General features: G+C 33.1%; 1 protein-coding gene across 1 annotated transcript in view; it reads left to right on the top strand.

Moving 5' to 3' along the window:
- The window catches only part of LOC132706057 (uncharacterized), a 48,695-nt gene that overhangs the window by 9,755 nt on the left and 16,470 nt on the right, over positions 1–22,470 (top strand). The gene's annotated exons all lie outside the window — the stretch shown is intronic.

Genomic DNA, 22,470 nt, shown 5'->3' with positions numbered 1-22,470 from the left:
TATATATATATATATATATATATATAGATGGATAGTTTGTAAATATTACATTTGATAAAGATACGGAGTTGTCGAAACAATTGTAATGTAAAAATATATAATTTCGTGAAAATCTGAACTTTTAGTTTCAATCTATTTATAAAAATTAGAAATATGATCATATTTTCTTAAGCCATACACAAAGCGCACACATTGGATTTGAATTTTTTGAATTCTACCCTCACTTTCATTCCCTATATAAAAATCATATACAAAATTACAATAACTAAAATTGGATAAGACAAGAGACTCGCACGACTTTTTGCTTTAATTTTGACCTAAAATTTGTCTATTACTGTATAATATTTTTTATGAAGTATACACTCTTTGAAATATACTTTTTAAATGTTCCTTAAATTCCAGCTCGCTATCTAAACAAATACCCAAGTTCTTAGCATGATTAACGAAGTTAAGCACCGTGCCATCAATTAAAATATTTAAATAAAATTTTGATCTTATTTATATTATTTTTATTAATAGTAATAATATAGATTTTGTCGGATTTAATTTCGGATTATGGCTTTTATAGAGTTTTTGTTGTACCTCTAAGAGATCATCATCATCAAAACAATAATACATTTGTGTATCGTCGGCAAATATATGGACTACAGTACTTTAGCATTAACATATACATACATACATCTCTTAAAATTGGAAGTGTGACATATGGAAGTGTTGAAAGGACAAATAGTAACATACTGCTGCAAAATTTAACGCAATAAAGGTCAAAACTAAAGAACAAAAACTAGAATACGTTTCATTTCCGCCTTTTCTCGAGTCGGTCTGTGGGTTCGAATTCAGTTTCCTCTTGGCTAGCGGGATAAATTACAAATAAAAATTGCATGTTATTTACGGCTTCCGAGTCGATTCGTGGGTGGAGTCGAAAACACCAGCTCGAGGTTTTTTCCTCTTTTTGTATTCCACGCCGTTGTTCGCATTTCTACCCTAGATACCGAGTGTTGATAAATGTTTTGCGTAAATGTTTGCCGAGGTTATAACGGACACGTAAAAATGACAAGGTAAAGTCTATACGTAGTCAATCGGAACAGCACAAAACTACAGGCTTATAGTTTTTTTTCTATTTTCTATTCCAAAATATGTGCGTAAAATGTCCCTTTTAGAAATCAGTTTTATTAAAGACCGCCGTGAGCCATTTCGGGCATTTCCGGTACTTGGATCGATCGGATGTTTTCGCTCGATTTAAAACTCTGATGGTTTTGTTTACGTTCATCACTTCTAGTGGTCACGTCACACGTTACTCACTGAATGTATTAGGGCCGTTTTGAAAAAACGTGAACTAGTAGAAAAAAAATGCAATTCGTAAGTAAACTGTTTCAGACATTCGTTCATTTAACACAATAACGAAGTGGCATAATATACTAGTGTAAAATACTAGTTAACTATGTTTTTCAAAAAGGTATGGAGGAAGTATCCTCTATGATTACACTTGTTTTATATATTTTAATAGTATATCATACGCAAATAACATAATTTTCCATAATGTTTCTACTATATGCCTTCTCATTGCCATATGAAAAGGGTAGCTTAAAAGCTTCAGTTGTATGTATCAAATTAACTAACTTAAGGAGTAGCGCTATCCAGATATGTTCAGCTTTATAGCCCGATTGCGTAGTATATTAAATATATTACATTAAGTCATTTCCAATATTTTAATACTTTTTTTATAGGAAATTTTTGGCAGTAATTAAATTTAAGCCATACTTAACCTATAATATGCGCAATTCGAGGCAATATATCGAAAACACAAAAGATAAAGAATAGAATAAGAAAAGATGTAAAAGGAAAAAAGTACAGAGAATAATACCAAATGAAATCGGGAACGCATTTTAGAAAAATGACTATATCCCCAACATTACAAATATTTGCCGTAGATCAGTATTTCCCTCTTTTGATAACCTCATAGTCCTTTTTACGTATATTTTCAGTAGGAATTTCATCCTGTTTGCTATACATTTATTTCTTCAGGAACGCTTAAGATAACAAAACCATAAAAAAAGATAATTACCAAACATTTATTTCAGTAAACTTACGCTAACACGAAATAATTCTCTATACAAGCGAACGTATCTCACAGCCGCTCCCGAGAAGGGAAATAAAATAATGATTAGCTTTTTGTTCCTCCTACTTACTGCTATGTATTTAAATTTACCCGTAATTCAAATTTTGATATTTTAAAGCAGTATTTTTCAAGTGCCAATCAAGTTATGCGTGCTAAATATCAAATTATTATGCCTTGACATTTAAAAAATATTTCATAAACTTATCTAATTCGAAATTCATCTTAGCCGTTTAACATAAATGTTGATTCATCTCAAAAAATATATTTTTAAAACATAGCCAGTCATGTTTCCTATTTATTTAAACATTTTTATTATATAATAACATAACATAGGAACGAGTAATACTCTTTTTGCTCAAAAATGCGCCAGAGAGAATATTTCGAATTTGATTTTATAAAACTGACAAACCGATACCAAATGCATGAAAATTAAATTGAATTCAATGCATATTCCTGTTCCGTCTCCTAGAAGAGTCTCTCGAGGTAGTACAGTCGTACTTCTATGATCGGGAGTCTGGATAGTTGTCTAGGCTCGGTGAATTGTGCTCCTAGTACTCTAAATTTGCTGTTATCTAGTTAGGAGATTGGTTGGAGTTTTCTTCTCCACATGGCGGTGCCTTCTCAGATGGCAGTATCCTTTTACGATTCTTACCAGCGTTCGTAGTCGTTAGTCCTGGGGACTGGACTAAAGGGTCCTGCATTTAGGACCCTCCACCGCCTCAGTCCTTGCAAACGTTAAAAACTACCTACCGAGCCATTTATTGAATTGGATTTATTCATTCGTTAGTTATGATGATCCGGAATTTTAGAGAGAATATTGTGATCCAAGGAAAAGTGGACTGCAAAAGAACGAGAGGTAGAGGCAGAGAGTAGAGGATAGCATGGAGAATTATTGCAGCATCAGTCACGATATCAACTATTTGTCTATGCAATGTCAGTAAAACATCACGATAAGCACATAGAAACATATGGAACTAACGCAACCGTTTCCAATTTTAATTATACCTTTTTTCCGCCAAAGCTCTTGATGAATTCTAAAATTGCGAGTTGCCACCAAGATCTCAACGAATAAATCTGAAACAGACTTTCAGAATTTACTCAAACCCGCGCGTCTCGTGCGGGGGCGCAAATCCTGCAACGTTCGACACGTAGTTTAAAGCCCATCCGCGTCCCAATCCGGTAATTCCTTTTCAAAATATCAACGTCTGCGTGTTTCAATGTGACGTAAGCGTTAACGATTGCGTAGGAAAAAAGCACTAAGCTTTCGCTGACAGTAGAAAAGGCATCTCGATGTTTTATCCGGGAGCTGGGAGATAAATAGCGCCGGTCCGTTTGAAAACGATTCTGCGAAGCTCCGAATAAAATTTCGCTACGATCGAATGTCGTCGTACATTTCGGAAGTTTGGCAGATTTGTCCTGGGTTCCGTGTAAAGCGTCCATTTGCCCGTATCGACGCGGAATTCCGGGAATACGCGAACATTAGGGGGGGTGCAGTTTTCCGGGAATTTTCCCGTCGAATGGATGCGCCAAAGTCTTACGCTTCTCGGGAAACGGTTAAGTGAAATTTTAGAGGAGCTCGGACGATATCTTGTCGAGTGATTGCATTTTTCACGTGATTAAATCTCTTTCAACGTAGATTTATGTAATCGTAGTGGTCCACGTAAGCAGCTTTGGTATGTATGTGGATCCAGCGTGTTAAATGAAATGACGGGGTCATCTATTTAGCACCTAAATTGCATAATCAGACTATTGGTTCAGTTGGTTTCAAATTAATAACATCTAAAATTAATGGAAGCAGATTATTAGGTTGATTAACTTCAAAGTTTTTTTAATTGATGGGAACAGTAAAATATTTTAATGTAATACCCAACAGATTTTTGGTTAGGTTGGTTTTTGGTTAAAATAATAGAGTTTTTCGTTATGAATAAAAAAAAAGCGCAAAAATTGATTAAGAGATAAATTGATTTGTCGAACAACAAAAAAGACATGGCGTAGAACAGGCTGAAGGTGGGGGGTGGGGGGTCCACATAAAATGAACCACTATGCCATTGGCGAAAAGTTTCTAAAAAAAATCTGTGTTTTAACCAACCAGCTACTACTACTACTATGTTTTTGTCTTCAAGTTCAAATTTGTCAATTTTATTTTTATGTCTGGTTTTCACGCCATTATTTCAAGGTGTTCAAATAGTTTTAGTTTTGCGAGATATCTATTATCGTTATGGAATATATTTATTATATATTAAAATTGATTTTGTATTATACTGGCTTTCCGAAAGTATCAAATTTGTATTGCATAGCATTTTTGAGTTCTGACGTCAAAATCAGTAGATTTTTATCTTAAGTGTAATCTTAAAAATTAAAATATTTTCTAAATGCTAGCCAACCTACCTTAAATTTCATCAATACTTAAGATGTATTTAGGTTATGTGAGGCAAATTTTCAGCAAATTTGGATTGTTAATCTCGTGGTGTTTAGTGCAAATGAAGAAAATTATTTATATGATTTTTGTTCTTCGAAAATATCATCAAAATTTGTTCTGGTTAATTTTAAACATGTGAAAACTTGTTATTCTTAATAACACATTTTAAAGCATACACATATTACATATTCACAAATTGACATCTTGAATAAAATATCTGATATTTCTAAATATCATAGGCAGCTAGATACAATTAAACTTTTATTTGGAATAAACCAATGGCCGCAAAAAAATTTTACCATGTTTTTTTTAGCAAGAGTTAGTTATTTAATACCAATTGATGGGTAATTAAATAATACATTATTACAAATTATTTAAGAAACCTTAACGCTAAGTTATCGTGAGCCTTACTAGGTCACACTTATCTTGAAGTGCCGTTTAAACAATACAACTTCGATACTTTCATCACTTTTGTGAGAACCTGCATAATATCAAAGTAATTTTATCCCAAAATTACAATCCAAAAGTAACTCATTTTTCAAAATAGTATTTATATAATATTTTCAAATAATATAATAGATTTAGATTTTTAGATTTAGTTCAAAGTTCACACTGATTCTGGTTAGCTGATTTCCGTCATTTTTCTAGCAATGCAAATATGAATTTGCTATTTAATACAGGAGATTTTTGATGTGTTCACTGAAACATTTTTTTTTAATTTACCGTCTCCGCAACAAGAAAGCAATTGACACTTTTTTGAAATTTTCCGATCATTACAACGCCACAGGTCATCAATCAAAATCAATTAAAATCGATTATTTTGGCACGTCCGTCTTTTTTTCGCGAACGAACCAAATCAAGCCTGGCGGGCGGGTCTTACGTAAAAAACATTGACATTGACTTTCGATTTCCGAGTTTCAAGGTCAGCGCGTGCTAATTGACTTACCATAGCAAAACGTTCGAGCGATTATGATCCGCTGATTAAAATCGTTGATTAATAATGCGTAGAGCGGCAGCCGGCCTATTTTTTTTTGACGTATTTATTTTGGACGGAGGTAAATGACGTCGCCACCGTCACCAAATACTGGTGTGAATCCGGTGAAGAAAATTAGAACACAGACTTTGATCAAATATTCTCATTTCTGACGTGTTTGATCCTTTACCTAAATTACAATCTGTAACCGAGTGACGTGCTGAATGGACTGAAAATTGACATTTAAGCAAGGATTTAAATTAAAAAAATAATATAAATTAAATCAAATTTTGATATTCTTACCTTTCTAACCTTTTTCTGGTAAAACATAACATTGGCGTAGGAGAGGGTGGGGCAAGGCGGCTCACTTAAGGTTTTTATTATTTTTTGTGGCGTTTAACCATCAAATTGATTTATTTTCGACTAACTTTAACTAAATTTACCCAAATTTTGGCGAAGCTTCTGGTCATCGTGCCTTATTTATAATGTTATATATAATATTTATATTTAGTCATTACATAGTATTTGGTAAAAAAAAAGAACGTTATTGATTAGTAACTATTTTTTTATCTATTCAAAAATTTGTTTTTGGCATTTAAAAGATTTTCGAAAGCCCTGGCTTTAGGCTAAATTTATAGAATTATCCAAAAAACAAGCTTTCAATAAATTAATTATCATTGAACGGTCCATTTTACCCCTGGTATTACGCAAAGGGCTAAAAATGTACAAATAACCAGAATTTATAATTGTAATAACGAAAAAAAAATTAGTTAATTTTTGAGGTGGGCTTGCCTTAGGGGGTCGCCTTGCCTCACCCTCCCCTATAAAATGTAAACTACATACATTTTGCTGTAAACTTTAAGTTTTAGGAGTTATAAAGTGCACTAACTAAAAAAAGAGATTTTGATTTGACTTGATACGTATTACAAACTTATAAGTTAATATAGCTTGCTTTTTAAACGCCTTTCTTGATCTAATGGTGGTAGAGCGGAAGGACATTATTACATTTTTGTTTGCAATCGAAATGACGGTGTTTTATACAGTGTAAAGGTTAATAACATGCTGTTCAAAAAAAAAATTAAAAATTCTTCAGATTTCGTTTTTATTTATTGTTATTTAAGGAGATCTAAAAAAAATTAAGGTCGCATTCTCGATTTTTTGAGCTCTACGTTTCGTTTGGGGCGAAATCATCATCAACGTCATTTTTTCATTTTTTCATGCAACGATATACGACACAATATGATTCCACATTGTTCAAATCACAAAAAATTGTTTTTATTAACTTTTCAATATTTTGGTGTAGTAGGTTAAAAAATGTCAAAATGATGTTTTCGATATTGGTGCATGTCTTTCTTTTAAATGTTGTTGTTGCGTCTTTTTGCTCTAAAATTTATGTATGTATTTAAATAACTAACAAATTGTTTTGTCACTAAAAACTCCTGTGAGCCTCTAGTTCTTTTTGCTCCCTCTAACTGGAATCATGACTTCAGTTTCTCAAACTTTAGCCAAACTTGCGCACAAGAGTTTCTGAATGACACCCCAAAACCTGTCATTAACCACATGGTGTCTTTTAGACGATAGAAACATAATTTTGTTTTTTTTAAATATGCATTTTTTCGGGGATTCTTCGCCTCCCTCAGAACATAATTAACCAGCTACAATGAGTTTTCTTAAGAGCTCCTCAAAAGGTTTTACCTCTACACTACTAAAGTTAAGTTGGAGGCTTCGTCGAAATTTAAAAATGATTTGAAATTCGACACAATCTTATTTGCACTAGCATTCACTTTTTATTTCTTATTAATCCGTACAGCGACAATTTATCAACGTTGCTTTTAAATGCTTTTCAATTGACTGCGATGTGAAAAATTTATCCTTTTTATCACTTGTTTTAATGAATTTCATATTTTTACGGCGCATTTGAGAGTTCACAAATTGTGCCCCAAACTGGATCAAAACTGGCAAAAGTGAGGCGAATTTTACAACAGGTAAAACAGCTTGTTATGGGGATTATTGTCATTCTCTTACCTTTTTATTTGAAACTAACGAAAACTAACAAAAACCAAATTATTACTATTACAATTATGGAAGGGTACGGTAGGTATTAAAGTTTTGGTAATAATGCAATTGATTTGTTTATTTATTCAGGTATAATCTTATTAAATTACATTAAGAAGGAACAATGACATTAAATATATACAATAAATTTTATTCTAAATGTCTACATCTAATTCTGTTTCAATATCAGAGTGGTCATTGAGATTAATTATAATAGGATTTATTAGGTTTTGCATAGAAATGTAAGAGTCCTCAATTGGTATGTTAATAATTACATTTTTTATCACTGGGACTTAAAATAGGAGTAATCTGACTTGGTTCCACAAAGAAGATAGTAACACAGTATGCCTAGCCTGTTCAGCCAAATTATCGCATACATACTGTTTTTTAATTGCATATGAATTTAGGAAAAGTTGCGTTTTTTTGTAACTGAATTCAAAATAAATATGATTTTTTAACAAATATTCCTCGATTTCATTTTTTGAACTTGATGAGGCTGACGTTTTTTATAGCAGTCAATGACAATAAGACCGTTATTTTGAACATTTTTTAAAAATTCTTTTGAATGCAATTTTCAAAAAGTTCGGCACTTGTATCCTCACTATAATCCGGGCTAGAATCCTTAATATTATTTGCAGACAACAGCAAGCAGTTTGGGACAAAACCGTCTTCTGACCCAGGGTGTTTATGGTGATACCTTTTCCTTTATTTGAATGTGCTTTCGTCTGAGAGTTTTGAATGGAATCAACCCATCCTTTGGACACAGTGTCGTGTGTATCGAACCACGTTTCATTAAGGTAAATCATGGATCGGTTGCCTAATCTATATCATTTAATTTCTTGAAGGTAATGAAATATACAAGTGCGTAATCTGTGTGATTCCATTGCTACTTTTTTCTATTTTGGGGTAGTTAACTCCCATTTTACACGTTAGAGGTACAGCAAACTCATGGGTTAAATTTTACCTCTCCGAGAGAGTACAGTAGGTTGTGATCGACCCTGTGATCCCGCAAGGATTCTGCCTATCACCGCTCCTCTTTAATTGTTTTATTAACGATCTTCTTCAGATGCACAGATGCATTATTTGTACTGTATGCAGATGAAACAAGCATTTTAGTCACAGATAAAAGCAGAGCTAATCTAAAAGGGGCCGCAGAACCAATCGTCACGAGGGTGAATGTATGGTGTCGCGATAAGGGACTAATATTAAATAAATCTAGATGAATAGCTATGAAAATGGTCACAAAAAATACTCGCGTTGATTCCAGTATTCTTCTCCGATTAGAGGGACGTTCTCTAGAAAACGTGGAGCCTACTAAGTTTCTTCTACCGTAACCTGATTGGAACAGCCCATAGTACATCAGCTTTAAAACATCAATGGATACCGTATCTCGGTAGATGAACACTCTATTTTAATGTGACATGACGTGCTTAATATACCCATATATGTGTTAAATGTAGTATCGAACAGGGAAATAAATATCTATCTATCTATCTTCTGTCGTTTAATCCGCGGAGAGGTAGACCCGAATTCTCAGGAGGCTGACGAATCCATATTTTGTTTCAAGGTTGTGTCAAAAACAACCTTCCGGTGAACCGAGATCAAAGCTCCGGGAGTTGTTCGTAAAATTATTCTTTTGTTTTGTTGCTTCGTTGCTTGAAACGGCGCAAAATATATTCCGTTCGTCTGCCCCGTACGCCGATGTGGAAAATATTGCCAAAGCAAAAATCCCTGTTACGGATTATTGGCAGATAAATTAACATTTTTGAGCCTGCTTATGGAGATGATTGAAATGAAATTTGGGGACAAGTTGAGAAAGGGCAATCTGTTTAATTCGTGAAGTTGTTTATGTGATAGAAATAGATAAAAATGGAATAGATAGATAGAAAAATGTTTGATTATTTTATTTTTTATTTGTAATTATTTTGTAATAATAATAATAATAATAATAATAATAATAATAATAATAATAATAATAATAATAATAATAATAATGAGAAAATTCCGATGCTTGCACACAAATTCATCGGTAAAAGGGCTTTATCTTCCCAGAAAAAGCGGAAGCAGAGGTCTAGTGACCATCTATATTCTATGCGACTTCTAGACTCGCAGGACCGCTTAATACATTTGATCGCCGAGGAGGACAAAGGGTTCACGCCACTTAATTTGCAGCACCGAGAAATCACGTTTGATCTGAACACGAGACAGGAAAACCAAACTTTGTGGAGACAACAAACTCCACATGGAAAATTCCCTAGAAGTCTGGATGCAGATCACATTGATAAGGTCGCCTCGCTGGCTTGGTTGAACGCTGGATATCTATATCCCGAGACTGAAGGCTTTATTATGGCTATTCAAGACAGAGTCATGAGAACCCGCAATTATGAAAAACACTGCCTCAATCTCAACGTGGAGGACAACTGCAGAAAATGTGGTTCAGTTGGAGAATCCATCGAACATATTATTGCCGGGTGCCCTGTTCTCACGCAGAGCGCATATTTGAACCGTTATAACCAACTTGCTAAAATAATCCACCTCCAACTAGCCTTAATGTATGGCCTTCTAGAAACATACCAACCGTATTATAAATACCAGCCCTCGGCTGTACTCGAACATGGCAGAGCTGTACTGTACTGGGATAGACCTATTACAACGGATAGAACAGTGAACGACAATATACCCGATATCGTTGTTATACACAAAGAAAAGAAAAATGCCCTCATAATTGATATCGCTGTTCCACTCTCCCACAATATCAGTAAAACTGAAACAGAAAAAATACAAAAATACGAAAATTTGGCGGTGGAACTGAAAAATATTTGGCAGCTCAATGAAGTGTTTATCTACCCCATTTGTAATTTCGACGGAGGGAATTGTCTCCAAAAATTTAAAAGACATCGGACTTCCACCGAACATCATGGAATACGGACAGAAGGCTGTCATACTACAGACATGCCACATTGTTCGTAAGTTTCTGAATTGGGTGGGAGGAATTGAACTGTTTTCTCGCCTGTTCAGAGATCCCGCAGCAAAGCGTCGGGTGAAAACAGGCCAGTGAGAGCTGAGATGTACTCGTATAATAATAATAATAATAATAATAATAATAATAATAATAATAATAATAATAATGTGTAATGTATCATCAAGAGGAGTATATTACAATAAATTTATCACGATAACTCCGTACGCAGTCTAGCATATACAAGTTGTTCTACTAAACCCGAGGTTGACATTTAACTTTAGATATTACGCTGTACCTATATATTAAAAAAATCCTATAAAAGCCATAAACATTTTTACACTACGAAAATGTTGTTTTTAGCTCAAACCCAATGTAACAATATTTTTTATATGCGTTATCCGATGTTGAGGCATTGTAAAGTTTATAGTACTTCTAATATTTAAATTATGTAACTAACCTCAAAGTCCCTCAACGTGCTCGTGCAGTCGATCGGATCAAAATATTGCCATTGTTCGCGAAAGTGCAGCCGAAGATCCAAACACATCGATTCGTTATCGATCGCAGCAAGTGGGCCTTACGTATTCAACCACACAGCGAATTTGAACAAAAGACATGCATCTACACACATATAAAGTCCAAATAACTCAGAAGTTGAAACCTCGAGATCATCAACAGCGCCGCGTGTTTGCCGGAACGGATACGAGAACAGGGGCACATTTTCACGTTGGTGGCTTTGTAAACAAACACAATGCTCGTATTTGGGGATTAGAAAATCCAAGAGAGATTGTTCAAAAAGCAATGCATCCTCAAAAAGTGACTGTTTGGTGCGCATTTTGGTGCGGAGGAATATTTGGCCCTTTTTTTTTTTTGGGACTTTGCAACACGGACGTTGATGTAGATGTACTCAGTTGTTCAAAATTTAACATTTTACGTTTCATTTTGTTTTGACATCTATAGATTCTTGTACATAACAGAATTAAATTTAAGAGAAATGCAAAAGGCTAAAACTTTTTTTCCTTATTTCTATTCTAATGTTCTCATTATGGCGCAAGGGGATATCCTCAGGCGACCTATTTAGAGGATATCTGTGGTATATCGTGGATGGATTTTACAGTATATCCTTAGTATATATGCTAACGTATATCCTGATATCCCTCACATGTCCCAGGACATGCGACTTAAATGGGACATTGACCAGGATATACTGGGGATATTGTGTGCTATCTGGGTAGAATGTCCACTGTTTAGAGAGTTATGTAACACTGTAAAAAATGTCATGTAATAAATAAAGAAATTTTCAATATGTTTATGGTTGTTATGTTGTCGTATGTTTTCCCGTAAACACTGACAAATCTTGGTAAACGTAACGCTGTTTATGATGTTCGTGTCTGACAATGATTTACAGGATATGGAACGGAATGAATTGGAGCAGAGCCACCTTGACGGCGACGGGCCCAGACACCGAAGTTTCCGCAACGTTGGCTCCCCGTTTGCCGTCTATTTTGCGAACTCCGTTTGTTTCGGAACCCGTGCAACAGACGTTTGTTGTTTTGGTTGCGTAACAATTAAAGTAAATTAAAGTTGGACAGCGTGCTCGCCAAAGAAAAACTTTTCCGTTGTCGTTTATTATCGCCAGTTTGATTAAAGTTTTTAATTGGTTCGCAAATTTATTTCGGAAATTTTAATGATTACGCTCATTAGTCGCGTATCAAGCTTCCAAGGTCGTTTCGACAATACCGTGCCTTTTTTTATAAACGCACATTGTTGCCGAAACAGCTGTCATTTAAATATATTTATGTGAAAATCTGAACAAAGTTTGTTCGTTCTTATTTAACTATTTTAAATGGATTTTCATCAAGTAAAAGCCACTTCAGCACAACATTCAGTATTCCATATTATCCCAAATAGCACAAGGACGTTCGCAAAACGTCCTCGGGATATCTGACGGGACTATTGCTAATTGGAACGTCCACAGAATATGAGATACATATGTCCGTAGGATGTGGGTTAGGACATACTAAGGATATCCAGTTATACTAGTTGAGACGTCGTTAGTATATCCGACTGTGAGGATATAGGATCTTACATAAATATACCAGTAAACCTTACTTAATTATTAGGTTATGTCCAACAGCCTATGAAAAATACTGGAAAGGTAATGTCCAGTAGTCAAATTGCTTGTACTACTACAAAAATTCTATCCCGCTATTTGGTACTCGCGTGTGATGGAACTATTCGGTATGGTTGGTGAAGTCATCGATGGAATAGCGGGAAATAACCTCAAAATCTCATTTTGGGCTGAAAAATCGGCCCGAAAATCGGTGGTTAATTTTTAAAGTTTTATATCTCGCTTATTTATAATTTTGAGAATTTTAAGTCTACATTATATGCTTAAGTCTTATCCAAGTTGTAGCGTTTGCCGTCGGAAACGGTTTTTGTGGGACACTGCAAATTTTTGAAAAATATTTAATTACGATTAAATGGAGCGGGGTGGATGGGACTTTATAGTATTGAACCTCCGCCTTCCATAAAAATTTCAACCTTCTCGGAGCAACGTAGATATTTAAAAAAATCAAAAATGTAAATTCGACTTTCTCTCTCTGCGAAAAATATTAAAGATTCTTCTCTGGATTACCATGAAGACACCACCGCTGATTTATTTGAAAGTTGGTTTAAAAACAAACTAGTTGAAATGCACAAGTTATTATTAATATTTAATCTTTAATTTTGCTTTTGATGGTAAAAGTGAAGGACTGCCGATTGATAGCATTAATAAAACAGATTTCATATACTATTGTAGATATAAAAAAATTGTAGGTACATAATATAGCAAAAATATAGAACAACCTAACCAAAAGTAGCTCTTTTTTCAGCCATGCAGCTATTGAATTCTCACATTCTTTTGATGTTTGTGATGTGTTTGCCTTCTTATCCGCATTTGAAAATATTTTTGTTTTGAGAAAGGTTTTATATGTCTGTACTTTATAAAAAAAAATAAAAAGAACGAGACTGGTACCTTATATGTTTAAAAAACAGATTTAAAAAGTCCCTACGTCCTCCTTTTACGTTGAGGCTTGATAGTACTCCCATGAAAGTGATCTTAGATGCTAATCGCCACGATGATGTAGGTATGTATTTCATTTCATTAAATTCAAAACTCATTAAACTCTCATCGGTAAGATATTTTTTATGAGAGTAGGTACTATAGGGCGCAAAAAAAAACTAGCACAAATATGACTTTTCAGTTTGACAGTTTTTTTTTTTTTGCTCGTGATGGTACCTGCTATCGCCATGAAAACAAGCCTTAAAAACTAGGAAAAACGTTTTCTTGAATTAACCTAATTGTACTTTATGCAGGGTGATTGCTAAAATTAATATTTGGGGGCTGATTCTTGCGTCTATTTTAAGAAAAAAATATACTAACTATACCATATATTTATAAATATAATTTTGTTCTGGGGGATTTTCTCTAACACTGCTTGCTTAAATAAAAGATTAATTTAGAATCTAAAACGTATAATATAGGTTACAAAAAAGTCAGTTTTGTCTTAACTTTTTGACGCAATTACTCCTTAAAAAATGTCAAATAAACAATCGCCATATTATATATTTTATTAAATTATATTCCTATTTATATTACATTTACATTAAAAAAGGCAACATCTACTTGGCATTCAGTTTTTTTTTAGGAGTTGCCGACGATGTAGATGTGCACAACAACGTTGTCAATAAAATGTCTTCCAAAACACCACAAATCTAAAAAAACTAAGTATTTTCCTTCTCAGTTGTTTTTAGGTTTAATTTCGTTTTACGGTTTTTCACTTTTTTTGGCGCAAGTGGATATCCTCAGGCCATCTACTTAGGGACATGAACATTGTCACGGATGTCTAATTCTAATATAGTCCCTGTTATACTTGCACCAGAATTATGCTTCCACAACCGAACCCGTCATTAACTTTACCTACAATTTATTACACCAAAACCGCAGCCCGCCGAGCAGACCCTAACCCATAATCCTTCCAGGACTGTCCTAGGAATTTATCTACCTACAGTAACAAGCGAGATATAAGTATGTTTTCATTTTTTTTTCTCCGAGCAATTTTTGAAACACGTACATAAAGAATTAGTACAAAGTAACAATTTATTACGTTCTATAGTACATGTTTTTATCGCTGTTTTTACTTTCTTATAAAATTGTAAACATTCAAAACAATTTGTTTTTGATTAATGGATCGTTTTTTTTAGTTGCTGAGGTAGTTCGTCTTCTAAATTGTCATTAGGTGACTACCATCTCAACTTGGTCTTGAAATTCTGCATCGTTTTCCATGTCTTCTTCTAACAGGGGAACATCTGCTTCATTCCACGGTATTCACGTTTTAAAGTGTTAAAAAAAATGTTTTATTGTATGATTCTAACAAATATTTATCTGTATTCTTATTCTTAAAAAAACAACTATATGTTTATAATAAAAAAAAATAATAAAAAAAATTTGACTTTAAATTGCGCGTTTGTAAACCCTAGAACTTTTAAATTAAACTTCTTTTATAAAATGTAAAATGAAAAGGTTACTGGGGGGTAGCATTTATAACAAATCACTAAGTACATTAAGCATTTCTTACAAACTGTAAGAAACATTATAGAAAAAACAAAATATTATTGTCGCACTTTTTTAATAATTCTATCTATCCTTCCAACGCGTCAACCAAAACCTATAACTCATTCTTTGCGAGACCGGCACGGGTCAAACTTTTTAACTTTGATTTCGGTACGCAAAAACCAATGAGCAAAAACGATCATCAATCTTTTAGGGAAGCGCCCATTCCCGGCCGCCCTACGCACCCGACCGATTGACAAACGAGTTTTGTCGCGATAAAAGTTGGGCCTTTTGTGTGGAGTCGCTCCTGAAAAATACGAGCCAAGGTAGATACTCGGCAATACGTGTACCGAAAGCTTTTCGCAAAAATGCGCCACCTCTAAAGTGCTGCATTATGAATGACTTATAAAAGAGAGTTCTAATTCGGGACGAAATGTTTTTACAATAATTTAAGCGAGGCGCAAGGGTAGCGGGAAAATATTGAATAAGCCGTTACAGTTTATTGGAAAATGTACGTGACTTGAATAAATTTCACGGGGTTGGTTTCGTTTTGATCCTAATTCGACGACCAAACTTTAGAAAATAATCTACAAAAAATTACACGGGTTAAGGTACCGCCTCCATATACAGACCGCCTCCATATACAGACCGCCTCCGTATACAGACCGCCTCCATATACAGATCGCCTCTGTATACGGACCGCCTTCGTATACGGACCGCCTTCGTATATGGACCGTCTTCATAGAGAGAACACTTTCGTAAATAGATTGTTTTCACAAAGAAATTATATTTTTATATAAACAATCAATTTATCATTTTTTTTAAATACTCGCTCTACTGCGCTCCGGTCGTGATTAAAGTGTTTGAAATAATATTTTTATATTTAATTAATTTATATTTAATAAAATTAAATAAAACTGAAAATGAGATGTAAATATAAACATCCGTTAATTAAATATATTTTAATTATATGTTTTTTTAGACACTGGCTCCGCTGCGCTCCGCTCGTGACTAAATTGTGGAATATAAGATTTTTATGTTGAATATAATAATTTGTTTTGGTAAAAGAAAATTAAAATTGAAATAAAAATTTTTTGGTACTAAGGTAGTTTTAAATACATATATTTGAGTTTATTATTATTATGCATTATTAATTTATATTTAATTATATTTAAAAAAACTAAATAAAATGAAATGTGGCAAAAATTATTTTGTATTAAAAATGTAAGTAAAAAGATTTCCTTATTCGTAAGATGTTTGGTATGTTTTTTTAGACACTCGCTCCGCTGCGCTCCGCTCGTGACTAAAGTGTTGAATATAATGTTTTTATATATAATTAATTTGTTTTGGTAAAAGAAAATTAAAGTTGAAATAAAAATTTTTTGGTACTAATGAAGTTTTAAATATATATTTTTCAGTTTATTATTATTATATATTATTAATTTATATTTAATTATATTTCAAAAAAATAAATAAAATTAAATGTGGCAAAAATTATTTTGTATTAAAAATGTAAGTAAAAAGATTTCCTTATTCGTAAGATGTTTGGTATGTTTTTTTAGACACTCGCTCCGCTGCGCTCCGCTCGTGACTAAACTGTTGAATATAATGTTTTATATATAATTAATTTGTTTTGGTAAAAGAAAATTAAAATTGAAATAAAAATTTTTTGGTACTAAGGTAGTTTTAAATACATATTTTTGAGTTTATTATTATTATGCATTATTAATTTATATTTAATTATATTTAAAAAAAATAAATAAAATGAAATGTGGCAAAAATTATTTTGTATTAAAAATGTAAGTAAAAAGATTTCCTTATTCGTAAGAAGTTTGGTATGTTTTTTTAGACACTCGCTCCGCTGCGCTCCGCTCGTGACTAAACTGTTGAATATAATGTTTTTATATATATTTAATTTGTTTTGGTAAAAGAAAATTAAAGTTGAAATAAAAATTTTTTGGTACTAATGAAGTTTTAAATATATATTTTTCAGTTTATTATTATTATATATTATTAATTTATATTTAATTATATTTAAAAAATAAATAAAATGAAATGTGGCAAAAATTATTTTGTATTAAAAATGTAAGTAAAAAGATTTCCTTATTCGTAAGAAGTTTGGTATGTTTTTTTAGACACTCGCTCCGCTGCGCTCCGCTCGTGACTAAACTGTTGAATATAATGTTTTTATATATAATTAATTTATTTTGGTAAAAGAAAATTAAAGTTGAAATAAAAATTTTTTGGTACTAATGAAGTTTTAAATATATATTTTTCAGTTTATTATTATTATATATTATTAATTTATATTTAATTATATTTAAAAAATAAATAAAATGAAATGTGGCAAAAATTATTTTGTATTAAAAATGTAAGTAAAAAGATTTCCTTATTCGTAAGATGTTTGGTATGTTAATAAATTATTAGATATATAAAACAATTCGCACTATGGCATTAAAATGGTCAGTGCAATATTATGTTCCATTCCATTTGAAATTATTGCCATGTAATGTCACGCAGTGGATCTAGAACTATCACTGACACTCACTAATCAATTTGGGCACCTAGGCTATGGACAATCAACCTAGATCACTAAAAAATTGGAACTGAAGGTAGCTTGGGTTGTGCGAATAATACCAATCTTAAACTCTGAGTATGTTTATGGTTTCAATTTATATGAATAAAAAATATCAATACGATGCTTTTGTTATTTCAATGTGAGAACAATCGTTCATATCTAATGTGTCTATTATAGGCGCAGGATTCTGAAACAATGTTATCCATCATCGACACTTTTTTTCCATTCACTTATCGACAACTCTCGTCGTAACTTTAAATTCCTGGGTTTGGTGAAAATCAATATCTTCCCCTTCTCCTGTTTGAAAACTCAGACCACTAACATATCTATAAATTTTCATTTTGTAAACGTAAGCTGCTTTAAAGTTAACATCAAACATAGTTGTTCTTCGTTTGTACTAGTTTCCGGATTGTGAATTCACTAGAACTCTGCCGTGGTCAAAATGAACTCTGCTTTCTACATTTTATCTCCGAGAACATGAAGAATTCGTTTTGCACAGCAAAAGTGGGAAAAGCACATACTCGCAGAATGGACTACCTGCTCTGTTTTTTTTTTCATTTCGAGTGTACTCAATCCAAATTATGCTCATTTTTATTCGTTCAACTCAGTAGTCGAAAATGCGACTTTAGTGTGTTTACATCCGTTCCTAAAATTACACTGGTTGGCAATGAAATCCTCGATATGATTTTTTTTTATATTTCAAAATTTTGTTTGTTTTTTCAATTTTTTCATTCGTCAACGTTACAAAAAGTAAATATACATACAAAATGAGTTTCAGAGAGTTGTAAGAGAAAGAAGGGAAGTGCCGAAGGTGATCTTTATGGTAGTCAATACGCGCATGCGCAGTATTCATTGTGACGCTACAACAGTTCAGTGAAAACTTGTCGTTCAATTGTTTACCTTTTATATCAAATATTTTGGTAAGTTTTGCATAAAGTTCATGTTCTCTAAATTGGATTTAAGTATTTGATGTGTAGTTTGAGTATTTTTTTTAAGTAGAGCCAAAAAATATAAAATATAAGTTTGAAAGTTGTTTTAAAATTAATTTTATGTGATTTTAGGTTACAAAATGCCACGGACTTGTAAAAATTCCTCAGATTGCTTTTCTACATTTGTGGGGAATACATACTAAAAACACAGCGACATGTCATGACCGATCTGGTTAAAACAGCTTATTAGCCATATTTTGGATTTTCTATCGATGAGCGAGATAAAAGTTGGTTGCCAAAAGTATGCTGCAATAGCTGCTCAAGAACGTTGAGAGGTTGGCTTGAAGAAAGTCACAAATCCACGCCGTTTTCAATGCCGATGATTTGGAGTGAGCCTCAAAATCATGAGAATAATTGTTATTTCGGCATGACATCTACACGAGGATTCTCGAAAAATAATAGAGATAAGATTGTTTATCCGAACGTCCTATCTGCAAAGAGACCAATTCCTCGTGGTAAAGACATTCCACCTCCAGTTCCACCAGCTAATGAGGAGGCTGAAAATAAAAATATTTCAGGTCTACAATCTCAATCGGGTTTTGTTAATATAATTTAGGATTTTTTACTGTAAAACTCAAGCCGCCCCTTTTTTTTATTTCCTTACAATAATTTATACTTTAATAATATTGTTTTTTGATGAAATAAATATTAAATTAAAAACCTACGTGTGGTACTTATTTGTATATCAGATTCCGTGTTTAGAGCATAAAATAAGATGAATTCATGCATGAAAACAAGAAGGAGAGAAAAAAAAATTATTTTTTTTCAGACCAGTGTTATTATTGGGTTGTTCGGAAAGTCATTTCGTTTTTTTTTGGGGAACATGAAAGACAGTTTTCGTATAATGAATATATATTTTATTAAATTATATATTGGTCATTCTGGTCCAACACCTTTTGCCATCTTTCTGGCAGTAACATAATTCCCCTCTCATAAAAGTTTTGGTCCTTGCTGGCAAAAAACTGGTTCAGGTGGTTTTTGACATCTTCATTTGAGGTAAAGGTTTTGCCATCCAAAAAATTTTGCAGGGACCGGAACAAATAGTAGTCGGAAGGCGCCAGATCTGGAGAATATGGTGGATGTTGCAGTACGTCCCATTCAAGCTGTAAAAGTTTTTGGCGAGTGACCAAACTTGTGTGAGGTCTCGCATTATCCTGGTGGAACACTACACCCTTCCTGTTGATTAATTCGGGCCTCTTCTCTTTAAGTGAATCATTCAATTTGTCCAGTTGATGACAATAGACTTCTGAATTAATCGTTGTATTGTCCCGCAAAAGCTCAAAAAAAAACGATTCCTTTGACATCCCACCAAACGGAGAGCATCACCTTTTTTTGGTGAATGTTGGCTTTTGACACGCTTTGAGCCGGTTCATCTTTTCTGCTCCATGACCTCTTGCGTTTAACATTGTTGTATACAACCCATTTTTCGTCCCCAGTAATAATCCGCTTCAAAAATGGATCATTTTCTTGATGTTTGAGGAGCGAATCACACACGTCAACGCGACGACACAAATTTCGCTCCGTAAGGACATGGGGCAGCCACACATCGAGCTTCGAGGTTAAGCCCATGCCTTTCAAATGGCCATAAACAGTCGAATTCGACAAATTTAATCTCTCACCGATCTCTCGTGTGGTTATTCGCCGATTTGCATCAACTAATGCCTTTATCGCATCTTTGTCAGCTTCGACCGGCCTTCCAGACCGTGGTGCATCTTCGACATCAAAATTGCCGGATCGAAATTTTGCAAACCAGTTCTGGCACTGGCGTACTGTTAACACGCCTTCTCCATACACATCCGTCAATTTTTTTCTCTCTTGGACAGCATTTTTACCTTTTCTGAAGTAAAAAAGTAAAATATGCTCTCCATATTTAAAAGGGCACCAACCAAAAACTACTGCGTAGAATTAATAGAACTTTTTCACACAAGCCTTGCAAGATCAGCTCTCAAGACATATAATGGTTATGCGGCTTAAATGTGAAGTTGGTTTCGAAAAAACGTAATTAAGTCCTCTGACGGGAAAAAACGAAATGACTTTCCGAACAACCTTATATATAAGTATTGATTGGCAGATAGCTGATAACTTTGTGACATAATTTACAGTAAAAATATGAATTAACAAATTGAAGTAGCGCAATATAAATATCTAAGCACTAAACTTCTACGACCATATAGAGTGAGTTTCTGAATTATTTAGTATTTTTCGAACTCAAGCTTTTAAAAGTGTTTTTATTCAAAAGTTCCAAGAAATGGTATTTCCACACTTTTTAATGATTCTCATAAAAGAAATATCGAACAAAAATGTATAGTGCTGTCAAGTCACATTATTTATGATGTTATTTACTGGAGGCTATCAAAAATAACAATTTTAAGTGCCTTTGTGGCAGAAATATCGTTAAAAAGATTGTACGGTAAAAATAACAATTACTGTCTAATAATAACCTCGATTCAACGCAGTTTTTTATTGGACATTTCCCGCTATATGTTAAATGTTCAGTTTTGTAAACATATTAAAATGCACAAAGTCAATTTTTAGTGCAAAATAGAATTAAAATCAGAAAACCTGTTTTGAAAATAATTCAGTAAAGCCCGTAGCGACAGCCAATTGTAATGAATTGTTTTCGAAAGTTAAAGCCGAAAAGAGCAATATTTAATATACGCGAGAGGCTGCGTAAATTAAATTTAAAAAATAGAGCGAAACCGGGAAAATCGGTATACGTTTATAGCGCTCTCTTGTTTGAAAACGACGCGTTTAATTACAGACTCGAATATTACGACCAAACTATAAAGTAACTAAAAAACATATAAATCTCGCGCGTAGGCAGAATACTATTAATTAACTTTTATATATCTAATGTATGGTGAGAAGAAACACACCCAGCAATTCCTGACATACCAATTTTGAGTTCGTTCCAACCTTGAATCACAGTTTTCCGAGATTTGCACATCGTTCTCAAAGCGGTAAGGTTCATTACTGAATTGAGAGGGTTTTTTTTTTAAATTTCTTTAAAAAGTATGGAAAAATGAATTGAAATTTATGTTGTTTGCGAGCAATACCAAATAAATCGATTTTTGCTGTGCATTTATGGAATCTGAAGTTAGAAAAAATGATATTTATACACTCTTTTTTTGACTGGATTTTTTTAGGGCAACTTGACACACCAAAGTGTAATAATTTCTTACCCATCTTACCAATGTATTTTCGGAAAAGTAATTGACCATTGAAACAAACTCCTTAGGCTGGAAATTTTACTGATTAACATAATTAGGGTGGAAGGAAAAAATGCGCCTTGAAAAACAATTTTAAAAATGTTTCTTATTTACAGATTTAATAATAAATTTTAATAATAGAAAATTTAACAGAACTAGTTTTGGTTAGTTAGGTAAGACGTAGCTCTGAACAAGTCAACAGGGTGAATTGGCAAAACGAAATTCAGAAGATTTTTTTCTTTAAATCGTTTTGCGCGTACAAAGCATGCAATTTTAAGAGAAAACAACTATAGTTTTATGGAATATCAATAAAATATTGCAATAATTGCTGAATTTGAGAAAATGCAGCGGCAAAATCGCAAACATTTAGCAAATGGTACCGTAAATATCAAAAATGGTGCCATCTAGAGTAAATCAATATTCTGCTCATAGTGGCTTTTTTACAAATTCTGTGTTTTTCTATTTTTTTTTAAATAGATGCGAAAGAAATCTGAAATTTCCGATTTTTTAATGATTTTTGGGGGTACGTATTTTTTCGTTCAAATTTGAATCCCACTCCTAATCGTTAATAT

This window comes from Cylas formicarius, unplaced genomic scaffold (assembly GCF_029955315.1).
Source record: "Cylas formicarius isolate icCylForm1 unplaced genomic scaffold, icCylForm1.1 PGA_scaffold_8__14_contigs__length_24414737, whole genome shotgun sequence".
Taxonomy (NCBI): Eukaryota; Metazoa; Arthropoda; class Insecta; order Coleoptera; family Brentidae; genus Cylas; species Cylas formicarius.
This window is presented reverse-complemented; position numbering and strand designations above follow the sequence as displayed.